At 34.5% G+C, this 26,083-nt stretch overlaps 1 protein-coding gene and 1 long non-coding RNA gene across 4 annotated transcripts in view; both read right to left on the bottom strand.

Moving 5' to 3' along the window:
- NAALADL2 (N-acetylated alpha-linked acidic dipeptidase like 2) overlaps window positions 1-26,083 on the bottom strand; it is a 1,434,969-nt gene that overhangs the window by 1,391,435 nt on the left and 17,451 nt on the right. For all 3 annotated transcript variants that reach the window (XM_082458958.1, XM_082458959.1, XM_082458957.1), the window contains exon 1: window positions 18,086-26,083. This exon is cut by the window's right edge and continues 17,451 nt beyond it. The gene's annotated coding sequence lies outside the window, so the exon portion shown is untranslated. The remainder of the gene's footprint in view (window positions 1-18,085) is intronic.
- The window catches only part of LOC309659371, a 130,028-nt gene continuing 105,280 nt past the window's right edge, over window positions 1,336-26,083 (bottom strand). Inside the window, exon 2 of the long non-coding RNA XR_014262758.1 lies at window positions 1,336-18,148. This is a non-coding gene — a long non-coding RNA (uncharacterized lncRNA). The remainder of the gene's footprint in view (window positions 18,149-26,083) is intronic.

Below are 26,083 nucleotides of genomic sequence, written 5' to 3'. Positions count from 1 at the left end.
GTAATTTAAAAGAATCCCATTGATCTACATAGAATAAGAAACAAATCTATATAAAACTCAGATTCTAATAATTAGAGAATTAGAGATTATTTCTAATATTATCTAGCATATCTTGCCATTTAAGAGAGAAGAAAACTGAGATTTGGAATGGTAAAAGTGATTTTCTCAGAGACATAATGTGTTAGTGGTAGAGATGGAACTTGGATTCAGGAGGGTACCCACCATTCCCAGAACTGATACAAGGCTCGCTATGCCTAAACAGTTTATATAAATAATATAGATTATGCTGAATTCCTGCTTTTCTTCTGGGAGTCTGTCATTTTGGTACATGCTGGACAGAAGGTGCCTACATGACCATCCCCACCGAAAACGCTGGTTGCTGAACTTCTAAGAAGTTTCATTGGTTGGCAACATTTTACATTTGTCACACTCATCGCTGGAGGAATCACTGCTTCTTGTGTGACTATGCTGGGAGAGAACTCTGGAAGCTTGTACCTGATTTCTCTCAGACATTGTCCCATGTGCCTTTTCCTTAGGCTGTAATAAATCACAGCCCTTTGCCTGACTACATCCTGAGTCTTCTGAGTCCTCCTAGCGAATCATCACACTTAGCAGTGATATTGAGGTCCTTCTGACAAACAGATATTTTTAAAAGAAATACAAAAATGCTTTACTTTTTTATGTACTAGCTCCCCCACCAACCAGTGGTACAGACTCCTTCAGACTCCTACCCCATGATGTTAGAAACCAGCTAGTGAATGGATGCAAATATTTCTCCATAAGCACATACGACAAATGAGAAAAAAATCCATGACATATTTACTAAAAACCTAATGAAGAGGTACCTCTTAAAGGATTCTACTACAGTAAAAATCTTGTCAAAAATCAAGAAAGTGATCCTCAGAGTTTAAAAGATACTTCACATTTTAACACAGAAATCTTTCTTATAATGTTAATCAAACACAAGAATAATATTAATAGAACCTTGAGATATTAAAAAAACTTCATGAGATATTACATGAGATGAAACCCCTGAAAGAAACAGTTAAATTTCCTACATTCACAATGGGAATATTTACAGTAGTCTAAAAATAATAAGTTTGCATTTTTTAAAAGTCAATACACAACGTTTATGTTGCTTGTAGGTCTATGATTCCATGTAGGTCAATGATTAAGAAAATTGAGTCTCTATCAGGGGATAAAAAGGCCAAAACAAAATGTAATTTGTAACATGTTTTGAACATCATTATTAATATCTTAACAAATATAAAAATATATGGCTTCAAAGGTTGTTTTTATAATGTAATTATAGATTGTTACAGAATCAAAATATATTTCTGTAAAAATGCACTATAAATTTTATAATCCATAAAAATTATTCAATTTATGGATCTTTGCTATTTGAAAACACATACTTTTAAAAAGGGAGCTTCACAAATATCACACTCTCTTAATGTCTCTCTTTTATTTCTTGTTTTTTTTTCTTTTGGCCGCACCATGCAGCATGTGGGATCTTAGTTCCCCGACCAGGGATTGAACCCATGTTCCTGCAGTGGAACCGTGGAGTCTTAACTACTGGACCACCAGGGAAGTCCCTCTCTTTTATTTCTTGAGAAAAAAATTATACAATTCTATAGTGATTTCTTATAAATTAAGAAAGACAACTTTCAGATATGAAAGCCAGATCAATATTTTCTAAAATTGCTGCTGCTTCTTTTATTTTTAACCAAGGGAATGCATTCTTTTTTACTTAAGAGACAAGACAATATTTTTTATAATGAAAAGGAGCAAGCCAAAACAAGAATGTTATCTATTTTTCTAATGATATTAAATATTCAAATAGGAAATGTTAATACTAAACTGTAAGTAAGAAGAACACAATTGTGATACATACTTGCCAACAATGTTAGAAAATTCAGCATCAGTCTCCTAAAATATTCAGAATCTTTTTTTGTAAAAGGATAAAACATAACAGCAGTGAGAAAACTCACGCAGGTGGTCAATCATTCCACTTTGTTCTGTGGGACCTTTAACCTCAATTGCAAAAGAGATTCCTTTTCCTGACGTCTGAACTGAAATTGCAATTCCACACAGAATGCAAGCACCTATCACCTTAAATTTGTATTATATTAAGAGGAAAACTTATTTAACTACAATTGCCTGATGACAGAGAAGTTAAACTATCCAAAAGGAAAGTGTGATATAAAAAAGACAGAGAAAAAAGTTATGTAAAGAGTCTAGGAACCTGCAGGAACTCTCTCTGGTTCCTTTTATGACTCTTGAGCTTCTTCATCAATCATCAAAGGCAATCCTTCCCTCAAGAAATCTCCTATTCGACAATACTAATTATAGGATTCAATCAAAGGGTAGCTCTTCTTTTTAAAGAAAGGCAGTATGCTTACTGGTTAAGATAACAAGCTTTGAAGCCATAGATACTTAGCTTTAAATCTTGTCTCTAAGTCTCAGTTTCTTTATCTGTAAAACAGGATAATCATTGTAGTTTCTATAACATAGGTCAGGGGTCCCCAACCCCCAGTCTGCAGACCAGTAGTGGTCCGTGGCCTGCTAGGAGCTAGGCCGCACAGCAGGAGGTGAGCGGCGGCAGGTGAGCGAGCAAAGCTTCATGGGTCGCTCCCCATCGCTCACATTACTGCCTGAACCGTCCCCCCCACCTGGCCCCATCCATGGAAAAACTGTCTTCCACGAAACTGCTCCCTGGTGCCAAAAAGGTTGGGGATTGCTGTCATAGGTGATGTTTAAACAGATAATGCTTATAAAACACTTAGCTGGACCATAGTAAACCCTGTGCCTGTAGTTAGCTGATAACATTCTCATGACAGCAATTGTTAGAGTATTAAAGAGTAGCCCAGAATAAATTCCCTCTGGACCAAAGGGTCTTATACCTCTATATCTACATCTAAATCTATATCCATATCTATATATTTATGTATAAATATATGAAATAAACCATTACAGTATTGAAAGGAACATATATATAAATATTATATATTTACACACGTACATACACACACACTCTGGGAAGATGAGGCTTCTCTAAGCATGATACCAAAAGCAAATAACATAAAGGAAAATATTGATAGCTATGACTACACAAAACCAAATTTTTAATTACGAAAAACACCATGAATATAGGAGTATACATTGGTACAACCTTTTTGGAGAAAATGCAACAATACTTTAATTACCCTTAAAAATGTACATATACTTTAATTTCTCAATACTGCTTCTAGGAAGTTTTTCTAACTGAACAATAAAAAATGTGCTCACAGATCTGCTGAAAAGGAGTTTAGTAGTGTTTTAATTAAAAGGTAGAACGAGAGAGAGAAAGAAGGAAGGAAGGAAGGAAGGGAGGAAGAGAGGGAGGGAGGAGGGAAGGAATGCTTCAGTGCTCAACAACAGATTAAATAAGTAATTGTGATAGTTTATTCTACAGTATATGTATCAGATTACAGCCATTAAATTATATTATAGAAGAATATTTAATAATATTGAAAGATATTCAAAAAATATTAACTAAAAGAGAAAACCATGAAAGACATGATACCTTTTTATTTGTGGATAGAGAGGCTAAATAAGCATAATGAGTGGCAAAGACTGGGTGATTTCTCTGTATTTTTCTGTTTTCTGGAGAAAATAGAAATATTTTTAAAGATATTTATAAAATATGTAAAATATAATGTGGTAGTTATAATTGTAAAATTTCACGAACTATGTCAGTTCAGATTATTTTAAGGCACAGAGATTTTTACTTTGCATGTAAAATATAATAGCATGGAGAACACGATTAGCTAAATTAAGATGAACAAATTTAGCAGCTTTCATTGCACTTAAGGACAGAGAATTGCCTAACATTCATCTGAGGACAGCACCTTCAAATGTAAAACAAAAAATCACCCATTACTAAAAAGAACGTACCTGGAAAGCCCAGAATGCTTGTTTCCTGAATTAATCATGAGAAATGGAAAATGACTAATTCCAAACCACATACACTCAAATTTCTCAGGAATAGATGAAAGCAAAGGAAGAATTTATCTTTTTCTTAATGTGCTACTTAAAGTAGTATGGAGCTAAGTGTTCTAGATGAAGATAAATACATCAAATTCAAGGATATTATTAAAACTCATTAAACCTAATTCCCACCTAAACATAAGTGGAATGAATTAAGACACAGAACTAAGTTTTCCATTTTCTAAACTTAATGAATACATATTTCCATTAAGCATCAATAGGCAGTTATATTATCTTGCTTAATTATTTTTTCTTATCATAAATTTTGGCACATTGTAGAGTGCACTCATTACAGTCCATAATCCCTTGAAGAAAAAAATGCAGTTTTTCATAGCTTTAGATTCTAAAAAAAGTATAGTCACCTCCAGTTTTCTTCCACATAAACTATTACACCTTTTGGGAGTTTCTTTGACCAAAGATATAATCTAGATTTGTTTTATTTTGTTTTCTTCTACATCACACTTGACTTGGGTTCCCAATTATTAAAACATACAGCACCTTCCATTGTGATCATTGACATATGGCACCTTCCACTGTGATCATTTAAATGCATTTTTGTCTCTCCACACAAACACACACAAGTTTTAACCTCTATAAAGGCAAGAAACTTGCCTTGTTTATTTTTGTACTTCTAACAACATCTACTCTAAACATAATACTTATTCACTAAGTGCTGAATAAAACAATTTGGGAAACTCACGTAAAACCTGTATTTGGAGACACAACATTCTGCTATTTATTAAAAGCATCACCTTCAGCAAAACACAACTTCTCAGGACATCAGGCGCATCATCTGTAACATACGGATGGTAGCTACCCACTCGGTGCCCACATGTGTCTCAGTAAGTTAAAGCTTGTGAAGACGCTAGGGGATTGCAAATCACTGTGTAATATATCCAGTGCTAACAGCTCCTTACATTATTGATTTTTAGTAAAAACTAACACCTGATTCCACTAGAAAATTTTTCATCTATCTACTTATCTATCTATCTAAAACTTTTAAGCCAAATAAATGTTTGTCATCCAGAATGTGAAGTTACTAATTATTAATAAGAAATTGATATTTTACAGTACAAAGAGCAGAGACTTTGAAGTTACAATATTAGGCTCACATTTTTACTTCATTTACTAGCCACATTAGTTAACCTCATATGTAAGCTATATATAGGACATGCTAAGAATAATAATAAGATGCCTCACAGAGCTTTAGGAAAGATTAAATATGTTGTATACGAAAGTGCTCCACCAACCAGAAGGCATTATACAAAATTTGGCATTATCATTAACTTTTACATGTAAATTACTGCAAATTATCACTAATCCTAATAGCCTTCACTAATATACTGACTACTGTGTGCAAGGCTTTGAAATGTTTTATTTATATTTTTGTTAACCTTCAAAACAACTGTAAAAGATGAATATTACTGTTCTCATTTTAATAGGAGAAAACTAAGGCTCAAAACCCTTAAGGAACTTATCCAAGTACACCTAATGTAGCAGTGGCAGAATCTGAACCAAGGACCATGGATGTCAAAGCCTATGTTTTTTTCCAGCACATCAGACTTTCAAAATAGAGTTCAGGCATCTCTCCCATTGAATGTCAGTATTATAGCTCCTAAAAATCAGAAATAAAAAGCTAACCTTTTTTCCTGTTGCACTGAATGGGAAATATTAGTATTTGTTATACATTAACCCCAATACGGTAAGTTTCATAAAACACATTAAAACTCTAAGTGGGGACTTCCCTGGTGGCGCAGTGGTTAAGAATCTGCCTGCCAATGCAGGGGACATGGGTTTGATCCCTGGTCTGGGAAGATCTCACATGCTGCGGAGCAACTAAGCCCATGCGCCAAAACTACTGAGCCTGCGCTCTAGAGCCCACGCTCTAGAGCCCGCACGCCACAACTACTGAAGCCCACGTGCCTAGAGCCCATGCTCCGCAAAAAGAGAAGCTACTGCAATGAGAAGCCCGTGCACCGCAATGAAGACCCAACACAGCTAAAAATAAATAAATAAATTTATAAAAATAAAATAAAACTCTTAAGTGGCAGACTATTATATTAGGATATAAACTGCTGAAGACATTGCTTCATGATCATCAAGCGATTAATACAGTAGTTAGCAGATGGTTGATTTGGATGCAGCAGCGTGGCTTCCAGTATCAGCCATACTCAAGTGCATCACTAATGCTATATGCAACGTTTTCTGCAGAGGCTACACCTGATCCTGACACTCTAACAACTATATCCAGTCTCTACTCAAACATTATTTTTATTAAAAAATCATACATTGAATTTAGATAAATCAATATAATTTTTTCCTATATAAACGTTGGCTGAAAAACATATTTAAGGACTATGTAAAAGTCCACAACATCTGGGAATACATGAGCCACACACTAACCATACATTAACCTGGGAGATGTTTTATAAGGAGCTCCTTACATGTCAGACATCAGTACAAAAAGTTGGTGTCATTAAATAATGCACCAAAAGAAAACTGAATGAACTTATTTCTGTTTAAAGTCAAGGGCAGACCGAAAACATTTAAGACTGACTTTTTGTCGATAATGAAGACCATAGTGTATGTAACGTGTAAAACACACATATGCTACAGAATCCTTTATTATTCAAGTCATGGTTCTTATAGGCAATCCAAAGCTAATGGATAAAAATATGGAGAACTAAACAACATTTATTTTATCACATACATTTTATGATTTTTTAAATTCCTGTAAAGTATGTATTGGATTATCTGCTTATTTAAGGGGAAAAAAGTGAATGTCCCAGAAAGAGGAACAAAACAGTAAAATTTCCTTTTTGAACAAAATATTCAATTGGATACATTGTAAGCATACTGTAAATACTTCTTATACCTCACAATTAAAGACTTAGTTGAATCTCTGCCTTTATCCCAGGTAACAGAGATCAATGGTCCAAAAGATAAAAGACTTTCAGTGTTTCAACTGTCTTCTTAACATAAACTATATTTTGTTTAAATTATCCTTTTTCCTTCTGTATGCAAAAAAAAGAAAAAGAAAAAGAAAAACTGTCACTTAACAAAGGGGAAAAGTATTTTAGCCAACAGAAAACACATCAGTGGCTATCACTTAATCCTTTAACTATGTTGCAGGATGAGACCATTAGAAAACCTTTTTTTTCATTGATAATATAAACACACTAAACCTCGGGGGCAGGATCAGAACTTTGAGAAGAACACCAAGTGGGAAAATAGAGTCACATCTAGGATTTGGGGACAGGAGGAACCAAAGCGTGTGACAATTCTGAGGCAGATGGGAAGCTGTAACTAAGAAAGCCATCTCCCCAGGTAATGAGGCCACTTACTCCATCAGCCTCATTTCGGTGGATGAAAATGTAAAGTTGTCTAAGTCAAACCTAAAATAGTGAAGTTAAAAGCATCCTTCCAAAATCGTAAATTAACAAACATGATAATTATGAACTCAGACCAAACATAAATTCTTTAACCTATTAGGGGAGGTGTCAAAATGAGAAAAATCTGTGTCATTTAATTTGCCATATTTCATAAATGAAGCTGTGCTGAAGATGTTCCTTGCCTCTGACTTTAAGCACTATTTTTACATTGCTGCTTAATAGTAGTAATCTGCCCAAATTTCATTCTATTCATATACAATACCAGCCCATATGTTTTATAATTCCATTTTTAATAGAGTGAGCAAAGCTTTAGCTCTTGGATGCTTAATGAATATTTGCACAGTGATTATAGAAAAATACGCACTGCAATCTCTCTTGAATATTCAAGAACACATTATCTACTGCCCGCCCTTACGAATTAATTATTTAATTTGGCCAAATTATCTGTGTTTTGAAATTTTAAAAAACATGTGTTTTAAAATATTCATTTAAAAAAATTCTGTCATTAAAATTATATCCACAGAACTGATAATGCCGCTTACATAATTTCTATTCTAGAATTCAGTATACCTGAAATTCATAAAAGTATAAGTACAGTCAGCCCTCTGTATCTGTGGAATGCCCATGAATAGGGAAAGCTAAGGTAGTATGCTATTTTATATATAGGACTTGAGCATCTGTGGATTTTGGTATCCACAAAGGGTCCTGGATCCCGAGGATACCGAGGGACAACTGTAATATCTAGATCTCACCCATTTCACTCCACTTCAACATCATATGTGTGTTAATTCTTAATACCTAAAGATTTTTATAGATAGTGCAAAGGGAGCCCAGGTGTTTAAAATCACTGCAATTAGTAAATAAATTACATGAAATGACTGTTCACCTAGAAAAATGTCTAAAAGCTAGGCTAGTATTAATTATAGGTAATCAGGATGATTTTTTCCCCTTACATTTATTCATTTAATCCAGTTACACACCTTTAACTTTTTTCATATGTAACTTTTGTCACTAGGAAACCTTTAATAGATTTTTACAAAATATTTCAGAAACCAGTTCCAATTTGTGTATGAATCATATATAGAGTTGCACTGTAAATAAAAATGCACAATAAATTTAAAATGTACATTAGTGACTTAAATAAATCATATTTATGACAATCCAGTGATGAGTGTTTAAGGTATAAAATATGAGAGAATGGAGTTAGGAAAAAGAAAAAAATGGGCAATAAAGATAACAGAAATCAGCACATTTTCCTAAATTAGAAAATTCTTAATAACAATCCAGTGCAGTAAAGAGCCCAATTCTGTCCCATTAGTACTATCCCCAGATGGTTACATGAAGGCAGGGAAGAGACAAAGGACACTTAGCCTCACTTATTCTCAATAGCAAAGAGACTAGAGAGAGTTTTTCTGTTCTCCTTCGAGTGTTTTTAAGGCTACATACTTTTTTTATTATTAACGTAACATGTAGTTATTTTAGGAAATTTGGAAATTACAGAATAGCATCAGTGAGAAAATTTAAATTGCCTATAATTCCAGAAGCTAGAGACAATACTATTGCAGCTTGGTATATTTTCCTCCAGTCTTTTTCTATGCAAATGTGCATGAATTTTAACCTAACTGCACAGTGAGTACAGTTTGGCATTCTGCTTTTTCACTTAATACACCAGACATTTCTGTATTTTAAATACCCTTTAAAAACACCATGTTTCAGAGCTACATAATACTCCATCATATGGCCTTACTGTAATTTATTTAAAAGTCCTGCCATTGTAGGAATTTTGTTTTTTTCTAATTCTAAGTTTGCATATTTAATAATGAGCATCATAATTTTGAATATTTATCTGTAGTTTTATCTACACCTCTGCTTTCCTTCTGTGAGATTTCTAAAATTAGATGTCTAGGTCAGAGGTATCAATTTTTTAAAGGCTATTAATGTATATTACGAAATTCTTTTCTCAAAAGATTGTACATATTTTTATTCAATTCTGCCGTTTATGAAGGTGGTTCCATTTCCACTTCTGGGTTTATGCTTCAAGAATGTGGTAATATCAGCAAAGTACAAACTGGTGAAGCATTTTAATTCCTTTATAATTTACTAGTCCAACATTCAGTTTAAATGCTATGAACTGAAAGGCTTCAAGAGGGCATTTCAAAATGTATTTACACTTACGTGAAGCTGCCTTTATTCTGCAGTTTAAAGAGCTGCGATTATCTTCACAAAATTTTACCATAATGCCACTTGACTCAGAGGTGTAGCTCCAGAAGAGAAAAAATAAAATTAGACAATGATGTCTTAGAAAGAGCACAAGATTTTGATTCACATAGACCTAATGAGATATGTAACTTTAGAAAACTATTTAACCCCATTTGACTCTGTTTCTTCAACACTAAAATGGGAGAAATATTTACTTTTCTGGGTTATAAAAATTGATGATAAATATATATCTCATCAGTTATTGAAAATGAAAAGGCTTGCTCATCACCCTTCCATAGTGAAGCTCACCAGAAACCAAATCCCACCTAAGCATATATTTATCACCTTTTAGTGTTTAATTCTTAAAATAGATGTTTAAGGATTATTAAATATGTAAAGAATGCTTCCCACATAAAAAAAAAAAACAGCAAGAAAAGAGAACCAGGAGGAAACAGACTATGCAGAGTGAGAAATACTTCAACAAAATAAAATTAATATAGTGTACCATAAAACTAGAACAGGATATCATAAATTAGGAACAATCACAGAATAAAGGGTTCCTAAAACTTAGGAATATAATAATAAAAGACAAAATCAAGGAAACCACAAGAGACAAAAAGAAATGGAAAGTTAACAGGTGTAAAGTCAGAGAATTAATCCAGGATAGCCAGCATTTTTTTTCAATAGGAGTTGCCAAAATAAAGAGGAAAGAAAATCCCAATAATATAACAATACCAATAAGAAAATTACCAAGCTGAAAATTCAGTTTGAAAAGGCACACAGATGCTCACTGAAGAGACCAAAAATTTCCTAAGAAAAGAAGCACCTACCATTAGAATGGCCTCTGACTTCTCAATAGAAAGACTATAAGAAAGTAGAGGCTTCAGACTTCTGAGAGGAAGCAGCCTGTGATCACCCAAACTATCAATCAAGCAGGAGGGCAGAATAAAGACACATCTAGCTTGTAAGGAGACAGAAGACTTTCCCAGGCACCCTTTCTTAGAAAGCGGTTGGAGGCAGAAATTAGATGCAGGTACCAAAGGGTCCTAATACAAAAAGTGGGAAAGAAACATTCCAGAATGACAGTTGTACTAGGCCTAGAAACAAAAGCCACAACTGATGCAGGAGGATGAAGGGGTACAACAGGAATATCTCCAGGCCAACACCAGAAAAAGTTTAATGTAGCCAATCGTTTATGAGTTTCATCTGAATCTGTTTCCTTCTTTATTCCTAACCTTCTCTCTCTCATCAAGCTCAAGAGGAGTTTATTTTGTTGGTATTTCAGAACACTCTCTCGTTTCTTTTAGATTCTTTGGGTTTTCTTGTATCCTAAGCTGAGGACTAAATTATTTCTCGGGGCCTCTATTTGTCTTTAATAATGAAGCCATTCAAGGCCACACTTTTCTGAGAACAAAAACAATAAAAAATCATTTAAAAATGTTACTGATGGCCATTTAATAGGTCTTTTATAGAATATTTGGGAACAAATAGTAACAGATATACAGAAAACTAAGCAAACAAAAAAGGAAAGTGTTAATGCTTAAAAATATATGAGAAAGGAAAAAATTCATAATATAAGTCTTGGTTCAAAGTAAGTGATATTCACTTATTATTACAAATGTGAAAACAATTTAATGAACAATTGTGATATAACCATAATTTTTTTTAAAAGGGAGGATATTTTGGACAGCTGGGTGTGAGATCTTAAAAAAATTAATTCTCAACCAACAAAACAAGAAGTCAATAGATAGTATCAAGTATGTATAAATCAAGAAATAACTACTTAAGCATAGAACTATCAGAAGAAAAAAATAGAAGAGTTGAAAATCATTGTCTCAGGAGCCGCCTGGAAAGAAATATTAGCAAGGTGCTACTTTTAAATTTTAAGCCTATATGAGGTTTAAACTATTATACTTATATAATATAAAATGATGATTAATTTATTTAAATAACTTAATAAAAAGCACCCTAAATGTTTGTTCTTTTAGAAGGGAAAGTGAGAGAGGACAGAGAAAAAGGGTGAGAGAGGTAGAAGGAGAAGGAAAGAATGCAGGATCAGTAAAAGAGAAACTATATAGAGAGAGCAGACTACAAAACATCTCAGAAACTAGCTTTCTTAAAATGTTTTTCATTAAATGTAAAAGAGGTAATCAAAGTAATTTAACCTGATTGCTAATTACTAACTCCGGAATGTGTTAATTGTTGTACCACATTTGTAAATAAGAAATAAGTATCAGGAAAATATGGCTTAATTACTGACACTGTATTTCTTCATTCACTCCCCCATCAGCACCCTAATTCAGCCTACTCCTCTTGTGCCTAGATGTCCACAACTCCCTCCCACCAACCATCCTGCTCTAGTCCCAGCTCAGGATCATTTCACAGAAGACCCTATCTTCATAATGGCACTCCCAGCTCAAGAACTTAGCGCAGTCCACTGCCTCGGTGTAAAGCACTCTGCCTGGCTTTGAAGGCCCTGCCTCTACCTCTCCTCACATCCAATAAGTTCCCAGGACACATCCTCTGTGCCCGTCACTGATGCCTACTTCTCGAACTGCCATTCTCCCTGATGTTAACTGCTAAACCACTGCCTTTATGGGTCATGCTGCTTGGTCACCCCCCTCTCCCTGAACAAAAAGTGTCTATTTACCTCTCTCATCTACCCAAATTCTCATGTGTCACAGTCTACCTCAAACCACAGTGCCTCTAAATTGCCTTCTCTGAGATGTCCCCAGCACACAGATTTAGGCCTTTTCTAATGACTCTTACAAATACTGCCTTCACCTCATAATTAGCACCTATTTAAATATGCTCCTATTCTCTATTTCTGTATTATATTTTCACTGCCTATTTTGTTTTCCTATAATTGTAAACAGTTCTGTATCAGGAAACATACTGAACTCCTCTATACTCTATAATAATTAAAATCATAACTGGAGCCCAGTAATGCTTTATGATTGTTTAAAAATACGTATTTTACAGCACCCAGTGCATTTTCGCACACATGCCACATACTTAGGATATGTTGAATGGCTGATTGATTAACCCACTTTAAATGTACTAAGTAAACAAATTGCATTTTTACAGCTGTCAAATCCCTTGACTATTAACCTTTGTTATTTAACCATCGCCTTTCATCTTTCTGGGCTGAATCTGTGCTTTAGCTGTATCATCACACATTTCAATTTTCTAATTTAGAAAAAAAATAAATCAGTATGTAAAAATTTTACAAAAGATGATTCAGATATATGGTGATCAAAAATAATCTGTTACCAGAATTCATCTATAAATTGTCTTTATAATAGGTATCTTACTTCATTCCCAATTAAAATTAAATGGCTTTAAAATTAAATGGAATGTGGAATGTGGCATGATAGGCATTGAGAGGAAAGAGCTTCTGAAAAGTTTTCTTTGAAATTCATGTTACCCAAATGTTAATATTTTAGGAATAAACATCCAGTAAGAGTTTGGAGGTAAAGAAGAGTGATACAGTAAGAGAAAGAAATGTGAGAAAAGCTTTGGTTCTCCTGTGTGCAAAATCTTACTTCTAGTAAAAGGACTATGTGTCCCACCCAAAACTGTATTATTCCAGTTTTGAGGGATGTTTTGATTCTCCCCCTCCATCTTCATAAGGCAAAAAGTACATAAATGGGCTGCAGCTACAAAGAGAAAAAATTCTATCAAATTTTTCTATAGAAAATTTCAAAATACCTATCATTTAGAAAACCCACGTGTAAAGTCCCTAGTCTCCAGACAACAGGTTGGCATAAGCCACACGATATTGCTGGGAAAAGGCTATGTCCTAATATAAAAGAACTGTTTTTGTCTTAGTTCCTGGAAATTTGCAGAGCTATGTTAAAGAAAAAGAGAAGCCAAATTGGGCATGTTAGCATGAACAGACATCCAATAAACAGCAACAGAATGGAGGAAATTTACACCCCTTTGTTCAGACAATTAAAAACAATTAACGTTTTTCTCATCAACAAGCCAGCTTCAAATGCCGTGTGCAAAATTCACAAGCAGTCGTCCTGCCAGTAGTATACTTGACTCCTTAGTCTTTATAGAAAACTGTTTTTTGTCTCACTTGCTCTGCAAGTTTTTTAACAATTGCCTTTGGTAACTTAAGGAGAGAATTTGGCACAGAGAATTTGTTAAAATGTACATGAAAGCTGCCTGCCAAGGTAATAGTACAGAACAGGTGCTATCCAAGTCAGAAGGTGGACGCAAAAGAAGGAAACCAACAGACGGAATAAGCACAGGAAGTGACCCCGAAACAAGGCAGCCGGCGCCTCATACTGTTCCCACCACCTGGCCCAGCCAGAGCCGGCCCTCTGCCAATTGTCCGGCCAGCAGTTGTGTATTTACACATCCCAATGGCAGGCCTGGCCACATCGTCTGTCTGCCTTTCTTTCTTTTTTAAAAAATTTCTTTCTCTTACTAGACGAAAGCCTGTTTTGTGAACTTTTGATTCACTTTTTTACTCTAAATATATAAAGGAATTAGTGGTGTTTCTGATTTGTTTGAGCTCTTGTTAACAATAAAGAAAATAATCATTTTTGTCTTATTTGTTAGAAATCCCCTTTTGCCGTTAAAGGTGTTATTGAAGGATTTGGGGCTGATTTCTTTGGGCACTTTCTTACTTTAAAGGAAGTAATCAGGTTTTCATTTTACTTATTAGAAATTCATGCTTGCTGTTAAAGACAGAGGGTCATGTTTTTGCTAAAGTCGTTTAGCAGTATGAGGACATTTTGAATGCCTCTATGGTTCAACTTTAATCTCTTCATTAGTATTATTTCACCTGGACCAGCTGTAACCTAGAGGCAGGGCTGTTAAACTGAGATCAAATACCAAGAGTTAGTTTAGATCAAGTGTTGACTTTGATGTGGGGAAGCAAGTTCCTACACTAAATGTTCCCAAAGTGAAGTCCTTAGTACTCAGTATGACTGTGTGTTATAGAACCCTAAGTAGTCAATTAGTAGGAGAGGAAACAAATATTTTTTTCCTCTACTCATTTTAGGTTCATTGGCTAGGTCCCTGTAAATTAGACTGACAAAAGACAGATTAACAAAAGAAAAACAAATTCATTTACATGTGCATTGAGCATACACAAGGGAGAACTCAGAGATGAATACCTCAAAGGGATGGTTGGAATTTGGGGTCTATAGACCTAATTCACTAGGGGAAGGGGAGAAAGGGCACTTATAGAAAAACAAATGACATTTTGGAAAGATAAAAGGGACCTTAGAAGAACCAATGGGGGATATGTCAGTCTTGTGACAAAGTCTGTTTGGGTGTGATGAGAAGATTACAGTAGCTTTGCAGAAGAAGATTTAGTGACTTTTGAGATCTTTGGGGAGGCTCTGCTTTTAGGCAGATATGGGATTTCAGAAACTAAATGCATTCAGCTCAAAATCATTTTGATGCCCAATCCCAAAGTATTGACATATACACACTACTATATAGGAAATAGATAACTAATAAGAACCTGCTATATAGCACAGGGAACTCTACTCAATACTCTGTAATGGCCTATATGGGAAAAGAATCTAAAAAAAAAAAAAAAAAGTGGGTATATGTATATGTATAACTGATTCACTTTGCTGTACACCTGAAACTAACAAAACATTGTAAATCAACTATACTCCAATCAAAATTTTTTTAAAATAAAAACAAAAAATAAAAAAAATGAAAACTAGGGACAAAAAAATCATTTTGATGCCAAAGAAGCATATTTTGGGGTGGCATATCCTAATCCTTCACAACATTTCCAGTTCTATTGCTCTCATTTCTGCCTCTTTTCTACTTTCATTAGACTTTCTTTAATTTGGCTATTCTTAACCTGTATTTTGAGTGATAGCAAGCCAGAGAAATGTCCATTTTTCCAAAACATTAGGCAGCATTTCTTTGACAACTGCCTCTTCTTCACTTTGCAAAATGTTAACATTACGCTATGAACAACAGGTGACTCTAAGGTTGAGAGATTCTGTGTGCAACTTGGTATCCTTGTTCATATTTTCCTTATTGCTATATATATATATATATATATAGTTTAGGTTTTATATTTTTAAAAGTTATTTTCAGTTTGGAAAAAAATATTTTAAATGTCCTAAAATTATCGAGTTTATTGAAACTTCCAGTTTGTGTCTATCCTTAGGTCACTAAAATATCACATGAGAGATGATATCCTACTCTGTGTAGCCTTGGGTGGGTGCCTTAGTCCTTCCAGAATTTTATGTGGCCATACCAAAAAAAAAAAAAAAATCACAGAAATGCTCCACGGGTTTCAAGCCCAATATGGCAGCAAGGTGACCATAAGACAGCATATTTTAAAGGAATAACTCCAGAAAAGATGGTCAAAGCAAAGTCTCTAGAATGGAGAACTTTACAATGGTAAGTTTTTTCTAACTGAACCCAAAGTGTCCATACTATACAATAATATACACCAGTAATTTTGTGATTTGTAAATCACCATATTTTTTAAAGACTCCTCATTAGTTTTTCTTACAAAACAAGTACACTTTATCTTCTTGATACATTATCTTACATGATTAATTTAATGATAGTTATCATCTCTTTCTCATTACAAAAGAAAGCTTTTATAATGTATATTGACTATACAATTTTCTAGAGTTCAAATAAATAAAACTTGTATATATTGGCTATTTCTTCTTTTGCTAAAAATCATTTTCTTCACTTATTCTTAGCTTTCTTCAAACCATTTTTATGTCTTTAAAGAGAACTTATTGACATACATTTTTTCACTTACAAGTTGAAACATTATTGTTTATTTTAAAAATTGCATTTCATATTGATTTTGATGGAGTCCCCTTACTATGAATCTGAAAGTCAAGAGGAGATGCAGAAAGCAGTTTTGCCATTTGTGACAACTGATCAGGGAAAGAGGAGTATATGCCTTTAAGTAGTCAGTCTCTGTAGGGACCCTCTGTTGGGTCAATCTATCCATTCCCCAGATTTTACATTTGATCCTGTCATCCCACACCACAAACACCAAGAGCCTGCTATGTGCAAAATACTGCAACAGATCCTGGGAAAACAAGGTGCATCAGCCCAGGTCCTTGCTCACAAAGATGTTATACTCTAGGAAATATATTCTATTTATGTAGGTGTGAAGGAGGAAGAATGGCCTGCCTGCCTGGTTATTAGATATAGGAAGCTGGCCCTGTGAGAATTTCATCAGCCTGGTTTGAAGAAAATGTTCAGTATCAGATGAAGTCTTTCCAGTTTAACTGCTACTGTTTACAGTTATATCTGAATTCCTTGATATAGTTCAGAAGGACATTCATGATGTGCCCCTTCCTGAATTCTTTAGGCACACCTCCCTATCTTAAACACTACACTTCAGACACCATAACTACTTTATAAACAAAATTTAATATTTTTCCACCTTCCTCTGCCACATCCCTCCGTGAGCATTTATCTCTAGTCTGGCTTAGATGCCCACCTCATTTCTCACTTTGTACCCCATGCTTATCCCTACTGTTTTCACTCATCACATGATGGTGTACTTGCCTGTTCTTGACCGTTTGCCACTAGACTGTAAGCCCCTGAGAAATAGATACATATTCTTCACCATCATGTCCTCAGTGTAAAATGGCTCCCACTTAATAAGGTGCTCAATAAATATTTGTTGCACGAATGAGTGAATTGCTTCAACTTCTATTTTTCAAGAGAAACAGAATGTTCCTAATTGGTCCATTCCATTATCTTTCAAGTAGAAAGCTAAATAATCCCAAATGATCCATAATCTACAACTAATTATACTGATTAAAATCTCTTAAAGTATAATTATATGAAGATTTACTTTAATTTAATATCCACTGTAAAAGTAACAACTGTTAGCAATTTCTAATTAGTTGCTTTTTTTTCAAATCCGTATTAACTTAGGATTCAAATACCACTGTGATACATTCACATAAGCTAATTCATATTGCTAATTCATATAGCATATGGCTCAGAGTAAGTGCTCACTAATGTCAGCATGATGGCAGTAGTGCTGGTGGACTGGTTTATGGTGATGGCAATAATGAATGTGTATCAGTAATGGTATATATAAATCATATGAAAGACATATATCCAAGATAATATTATAAAGAAAGAGTGATAAAAAATTTGGACACCTATTTCAAAATACAGGAAAAGCATAATCATATATCTTCTTTTCAAGTAATTGTTATTAGAATTATTATTAGATTAAGTATGATAATAACAAACCATCATATTAGGGAAGAGAATGTGAATTATAATTGTATAATTTTACGATGCTCTGTAGGGCACGGAATTATTCTCTCTAATGTCCAAAAATGCAAGTAAACGATATTGACATTGAAATGCTTTTTGACAAAAACAGCAGTTACAGAGAGAAAGAGGGAAAAATGTTTTTATACTCTCTAACTGCTCAAACTGTTTTACAAATATTTATAAAAGGTCACCAATAGAGGGCTTACCTGGGGTCAAGTGAAAGAGGCCCTAAACCATCAAAAGCTATTTCCAATGTCCAGCTGGGAGATCTAAAACAGAGAATAACAAAGACAGTTTGTGACAAAGCTGACACACAGTATCCTGGAAGGAGTGAAATCAGTTGTGACATTTTTCATTTATTTGTAAATGCCTCTTTGGCAGTACACTCACTCAAAATGACAGTTGCTTCTTACAGAATAGGGAAGGTGATGGTAAAATAGAGGAATCCTGACAGTTGCTTTAATGAGATTCTGCATTAGGGCTATTCTAACACTTTCCCCCAACAAGGAGCCTGCCCTTCATTTTCAATATCATAGCTCAGTAATTTGGAAAATGTTATCTCTCTGAAAACTCAACCAGTGAGTCCTTAATAGCCATCGCTCAGTTTATTTTCCTCTTAACTTTCAATTAGGAGAACACATTCTAAAGCAAGTATAACTGAATAAATGTCAGCCATACAGACCAATTATGTCTCTTATTAAAAGAGTACTGTTTTTATTAAAAAACAGTAATATGGAGTGTGACTGAATAACTCAAGACACACTCTCCAGTAACTCAGTATTTGTTTGGAAATATCAGGGAGTATAATATAAGCTACATATTTAAAGGCTTTACTTTCTGTATTTTAATAAGTTCCTCTGGAAAAGAAAATTATTGCCAAGGTAGTTTCACTAGTCTTTAAAATTTGAGCAACTCCAAATTAAGCAGTCTTAATGAAGAGTCCACGTCATTTCTTCATTTAATTATTCTTTGATCATATGTTAAGTGCTTGGTGCAAAGCAACTGGCCTAAACCCATTTCTAAAAAAAAATGTAAATTATACTGTGCAAGGAAAATGCAATCCAACTCAGGTCTAGCCCAGCACCTACCACCTATTAGTCAACCAATAGGTAGTTGCTGAACTGGTAAGTTGCACAAAATCAAATCTCTGTGCATAGCAAAATGCATTTTGGCATTTCACTGCATTATGGGTTCAAAGTCTAGATCCCAGAGAAATGAACTAATTATGAGACCTCGGAGAAGTATCAAACTCTCTGGGTTCCAATATCCTTCTCTATGAAGTAGAGTTAGTACTATTTACTGCATGTGATTTCTGTAGCGATTAAACAAACGTTGGGGCAGGAATAAAGCACCTAGCACAGTTCGTGGCTCAAAATATGCTGTTAATAAAGGGTAGCTGTTATAATTATGAAGCTTTACTTTGACCAAAACAAATGACATCTGTCTCAAATAAAACAAGAACAAAAGTAGCAACAATAAATAAGCAAAAGGAGGAAACCGTGGCTGCACAATACTACGATAAGACCTTCAGTTCTATCTCTCTTCCAGTAACAGCCTCTTTGCAACTCAGTTCTCTCATCACAAAAATGGGACTAACGTTCCTACCTTTACATAAAACCCCATCTCGGCTTGGCTATGAAGGCTGTCTGGGTATTTAAGCACCCCAAAATCATACGTTCTTGGAAAATGTGCAATGACTATGGCAGTGAGCATCATTTCATGTTGGCAAATTAACTGTGGTCTAAGATTTTGTGTTGGTAACCTTACCCTGCTGGCCACTGATTAATTCTTAGGTACTGCTCAGCAGAGATGGAAAACTGCTTGAGCAGTTAAATGTGTGCAGACTCATGAAGGGTTTTGTTGCCTTATTCTATCCTCAGTTTACCTAGAGCAGTGGTTCTTAAACTTAGCTATACCTTAAAATCACCAGGATTTTTATAAAATGCTATTGATAATATCTATGTGCAACCCAGGACAATTAAATTAACATATGTTTTAAAAGCTCTCCAGGTAATTCTAACGTGCAGCTAGGGTTTAGAACCACTAGCTTAAAGTCTGATGCTTTGTTTCTCCAATAGACACTACTGGCTTCCTATACAAACCATTGTTTCCTCTTTTTTGCTAGGCAGAGCGCTGATTCATCTTAGGTGTCTTTTTTCCCCAAGCGACTCTGGGGAGGATGACTTATGCCCAGGTTCAGGCCAACCTGATTAGACTCAGCCAATCGTAGTGAACCCATTTCCTTCGCCAGGAATTGATTTAAGGGTATATATGTTATCTATATCTAGCCAACAATATGCAAGGAAACGTATTCTGGGGGCTTCTAGCAAAGTTTTCCACCCTCCTAACAAAATGCTTCTTCTTCTTCTGCTGTTGTATATGGATACGATGCCTAGAACTGCTTTAGTCATCTTGACAGCATGGAGGAAGTTAATCTGAGGATATAGCTAACATCTTGAGAATGGCAGAGCAGAAGGGTAAAAACAGATTCTGTGACAATGTCATTCAGCTGCTGAATTAACTTGTCCCACTTCTGGAATTATGTAAAATAAATTCAAACAGCATCAGAGCGCTTTGATTTACATAGCATCCCAAAAAAATATTAAACAAGAAAAAAGCTATATCCCAAGCCTAAGTTTAGCTCAAAAATATCTTTGTTTATATTTTGAAATCCTTGTGAACTAAACCAATTGGTGAAAAATGTTAATTTTTCTTAAAAACTAAATAGTGTCAGTTTTACTTCAGTGGCTTTATAGCACTTAGTTTTACTAAGAAATAGTGTGTTGTAATAGACATAAGAAATTTAATAGCAGATCCTATCATTCAAGTATTTTTCAGAAGTACTAATCTGTTCTAATTTTTACATACACACATAATGTACAATATTAAATATATTTTTATACCATATGTACAAATACATGCATGTATTTGCTTTTTTAAGTTATTGCCAACCACATGGTGCCTAAAGTAGAGAAAATGAGTTTTTTAATATCTAACCACAATAATCCCATCATTTCCTAATAACTGCGTTTTTCCTTTTAATTGATTCTATGTATAACTTGCATTCCTTGCAAGTTGTATGTCTTACTGTCAAAAGTCCATATTATAATTTTGCTTCCAAAATGTCCTCTCTTTTACTAGAGCAGTAATTTCCTGACTCAAAGAATACAAGGGATATTTTGGAATGATGCTTTACTGTCAACCACACAGTTGGAATGAGATTAAAAGGAATTTGTTCCAAGATCTACTATGGAGTTTTAAAGTGGCACACACTGTAATCACCATGCTCCAATTTGCCACTTTAAAATCTGGTTACTTCCAAACTCTCTAAGTTCTTCTGCGTTGCTTTCTCTCTCTATCTCATCTGCAATTTCTGTATTATTTATTCAACAATAAAAAAATCACCAGCACTTTTGTGGGAAGGGAGGAAACTAGACTACCCTTGGCAGGTGGTATTTGCTAGATAAAGAAGACAGCAACATGTATTAGGAGTCTTAGCTTTTGGGAGCCAGCAGAGAGGATCGGCCAGGGGAAAACAGGAAGTAGGGCTGGTGGAGAGCTCTGTGATGTGATCTCTTCCCACACAACCCACCAAATCTCCAACTAATTTACAAACTTACAACTGTCATGGTATGCTTAATGTGATGGATTTCTTGTGAAAGCCAATAGGGGATATAGTTTTGGTGCAGGACCAAGTGAGTTTAAAAAGCTGAAACTAAGTGGGTTCCATGAAGAAGGAGGAAAACAGTGCTGGGAAAAAAAAAAAAAAAAAGACAGAAATTCTGAGAACATTCCCCTCCTCAGAATAGATCAGGGTGTGAAATGGGCACGTGAACCAATTTTCCCTCAGTAGTTTGGGAAACCTCAATGTATCTTTTATCTCCCTCATTATTCTACGAGCCCCTGAGACCAATGCTGCGCTGCCTTTTACTCTTTGAATCACAACAGAACACAATAAATGAATTTGATTCAGGTGGGAGAGCTCCTCCGGAAAGGGTCTTTGTCCCTGCTACTACCAAATTTAGGCAAGCTCTGTATGCAACTTTCCTTTTCTACTCAAAATATTAATAAGACTGACTTCTCGATAGCGCTAAGAACTTGGCAGAGCTGAAAATCTCATGGGTAACTTTAGTTCAGGGTCAAATGTGTATCTCTGGATCACTTATTGCTTTGTAGAGGACACAGGTTTGCTTCCACCCCTCAAGCCCTGCTCTTAACACAGTTCCTGACAGCTACTAGTACTTAATAAGAGTAAGAAAGAGTCTCAAAAGTGTAGTATGTTTTCCTGAACTTCATCTGGAGCTCCAAGTTCCATTTCTGGTATCTTTTCCTCTCTACAAAAGATGGGAGTTTCTAAAGTCATAGTAGTGGATCTGCATGCTCTGAAATATTATAGGTGCTAATGTCTGTTTTCAATCCTCCTCCTCCAAAGATAAGTACCTGACCATCATCTCTGCAGGGACTTTCACAAAGTAAAGACATAATAAATGTCTGGTGCACTGAACTAAATTATAAATGAAGTACCTATTGTTTGCTCTCTTTTTATTTATGCTATAACTATCCTTAGATAATGAATTTATCTTTTGGTGCACTAAAATACAACCATTAGGATCAGATATATTTTATTTCACAAGTACAAAAATCAACATTGGTCTTAAAAAGTTTTACAAATTTTTAAGAGGAATTTAGTATTTTGAAGTTTATTTCTGGAGGCAAGCTCTTATTTCTTGTGAATTTCATTTCATTGATAGAAATATATGAGGTGTGTTAAGAACCACTGGTATTTCAATTGTAACTATTAAGGAAAATTATATTACAATGCAGACAAGTAATCCTGAGGCCCAGCAGAGCAATAATGATTAACAACATGCTCTAGAGGGAGTATAAATTTTAATACTATCACTCATAAAATCCATGTTTCAATGTTTACAAAACAGAATCAAGTTTACCAAAAAGCAAATAAACATTTTGCTTAGGGGTTTCTTGTTTTCATCTCTGATTTTTAAATAATCAGCATCATCTCCCCAGAGCAGGAAAACTATACCTACCTGCAAATGAACTATATGAAGTTCTAAAATCCTTACAGAGAATTCTCTCACTGGATTCTGCTCCCCGTAAATTCTATTACCAGTATTTATTCAAATTTACTTTTAAAAAGATAAGTGAGACTTCAGGGAGGTGGCCTTTACATGGATTTTATTTGCTGATGATAATGATGACAGACCATGCCTCTTTATAAGATGGGTTAGAGATTAATCCCACACTAATCAGAGTACTTTTTGAGAGCTGATCTCAATTCTGGACTCTAAGAGAAAACTAAAATAATACAAAAAATATGCAGAAAGTCATGGAAATGACTAAAAAGGCTAGAATTCAATGAGTAAAAGTGCAAGAGAATGTGATGAAAATCAGTGAAGCATATTGAGAAATGCAACATGCAAACAAACAAGGCCAAATAAACTCAAACATCAATTAATAGATTTTTAATGACACTATTTCATGATAGCTTGTTTGTTTAATGCTTTTTAATACCCATAATCTTACATCTTTTTTTCAAGTCACATGAACTATATAAATCAATGTGTTTAACTTCAATTTCTTCAACAAATTAGTTAATAGTTTCACAAAATAAGGTGATCATATGAGATGAATCAGTTGTCCTATTCAATATTTTAATAGTCACATTTCCTATTTTCTATGTTTGTGATATTTTGTAATTTATAAAAGGCTATCCCTATAATTCTAAACATGCTATGGGAGTTTATAATCTAAAGGAAAGGAAAAGACTAACACATGAAACAGTAGCCATATTTAATCGATACTATTGATGCTCTTAGGAAAACCTAGTGGGGAGAGTTAATCTTTCCTGCAGAGAAAGTAAGAAACATCAAGTTGGAATAAACTCTCATGTGTGTATTTAGCTCTGTCTACTTCAGGGATTGGCAAACTTTTTTCTGTAAAGGTCCATATCATAAATATTTTTGGCTTTGCTGAACATATGGTCTCTGTTGCAACTATTCAGTTTTGCTGTTCCAATGTGCAGAAGCCATAGACAGTATGTAAACAAATTTGCATGGTTGTGTGTGTTCAAATAAAACTTTATTTTTGAAAACAGCTGGGGGGCATAACTTGACAATTCCCAGTCAAGTTCATCATTGAGAAGTTATGCATGCCATTTTCAATATGGAATAGAAAGCAAGAAAGGGACAGGCCAGGTAGAATTTTTTGTAGATACACCCTGGAATTCAGAACACCAAAAACACTTATATTTGAATGTAATTTCAATAAACTATGATGGATGATTTTATTGATCATTGTTCCACATTTTCCATGAAAATTCCTCCCTCCATTAGGACAGATTCTTTAGAACCTGTCAACTAGATAAAGCTCTTCCTAAGCTTCCTGTTATTGAATTTCCTTGGCAACTGAGATAGCTTTAAGATGACAGTCTACATATCAAATTTTGACAATTAAAAGCTTAATTACATTTTTAAATAAAAATAAAAGACTTTTTTCTATCACTCAGATGTGCTCCAATTTTCTACTTTTCCTAGAAACCAGTATTTCACTACATCAGAAGGTAGAACAAAATTATTAAATAATTATTAAATAAGTACAAGTACCCTGAAGCATCATAGCAATTTACTCCTTTCGTTCCATCCTCCATCATGAAATGTACCACAACACATTCAAAATTCTGAACAGAAATGTTGTCATATGGCTCTCAATTATTTCAGTGATAAAACACTAATAAAAAATTTCAGTGTTACAAAATGCAATTGCTAAACACGAGCTAGCCATTTAAAAATTCGACTAACTAAAATTTCCTTTTCCTCTAATATTGTTTCCTTTAGAAAAGTTATGAAAAGTGATCATGATGTAATCACAAATAATAATAGCTAATATTATTATATGCCAGGCAATATGTCAAGTGTTATACATTTATTAAATCATTTAATACTCAAACAACCCTATATAAAAATTCAGGTACTATTATTACTCTCATTATACAATGATGAAGAAACTGTGCTTGTCCAAAACCACAGGGCTACTAAGAAGCAGAGCTAGGATTTGAAAGCAGGTGTTCTTGGCTCCCAATGCTAATGCGGTCAAGGCCTTGATTCAGTGTCTGCACAGGAATGCTAGTCTCCTGGCACAGACAGTCTGCCCTACACTCTGGGAAACGTCACCACTGACAAAGAGGATGATGAAATAAGAGATGGAGGTGAATGCAGAGAAGTACAACCAAAAGTGGTAGAAAGTGGGGGGGGGGGGCATCCAAACGTCATTTATTCAACAAATGCTACAGGTCAGTAATCCTCCTTACAGACATGGCAACCACATTTATTTCAGGCTTTGGAATCTGATCAGCCTGTTTAAAACCTTGCTCCACTACTTTTTTGATTACTTGCTTAAAATTTAGGAAACTCAGAATCCTCTTACATAAAATGAGGATACAAATCAGGATTGTTTTTCAGAGATGTTATGAGGATTAAATGATCTCATGAGGGCCTGATACATAGTGGGTGCCCCCAAAATGGTAGCTGCTACTATCATTCAGGGTTTTATTCATTTTAAATATGGAAGTGTCAAATAGTATGTTAAAAGATAACAGACATCTGGATAAAAAGTTAAAAATGTATCCACTCATTTGAACGGCCTGTCTATATAACTTTGGGTTTCTCAAAATTTACTGATTATCTACCATGTACTAAACTTTATTAGAAAAAAAAAAAACAGTTGTGGTTAGTCATAAAGACAAACTCTCTAGAAGATTGACTGAATTTTTCACTTTCATCTGAAGACATTACATGTATACAACTGTTAAGACATTATTTCAGTTCACAGAGCTTCCTACCTTGTCTATGGCTACAGTATGTTTTGACAGTTCCTTCAGTCTTCAGCAAGGCTTACAAGGCCAGGCAGGCTGAACAGCCCCTCCTACGAACATATGCTTATTTCCAGTTTAAAGCCACTTCATCCATTTTTCCCAATGTACCATAAAAATATCATTTTATCTCTGTCTATGTGTCCCTTGATACACCAAAGATAGAATTGTATTGGATGCCATCTGATGTCTTCATCATTAAATGAGGAGGTAGTGACAATTGTATTTTAATGTAGTTAAATCATACTCCAGTAAAATTTTTAACATATGATGCTATTAATTATGTAACATTGCAAACAAACATAAAGAAGCAGAT

This window comes from Balaenoptera physalus (genome assembly GCF_965194825.1).
Source record: "Balaenoptera physalus genome assembly, chromosome: 4".
Classification (NCBI taxonomy): Eukaryota; Metazoa; Chordata; class Mammalia; order Artiodactyla; family Balaenopteridae; genus Balaenoptera; species Balaenoptera physalus.
This window is presented reverse-complemented; position numbering and strand designations above follow the sequence as displayed.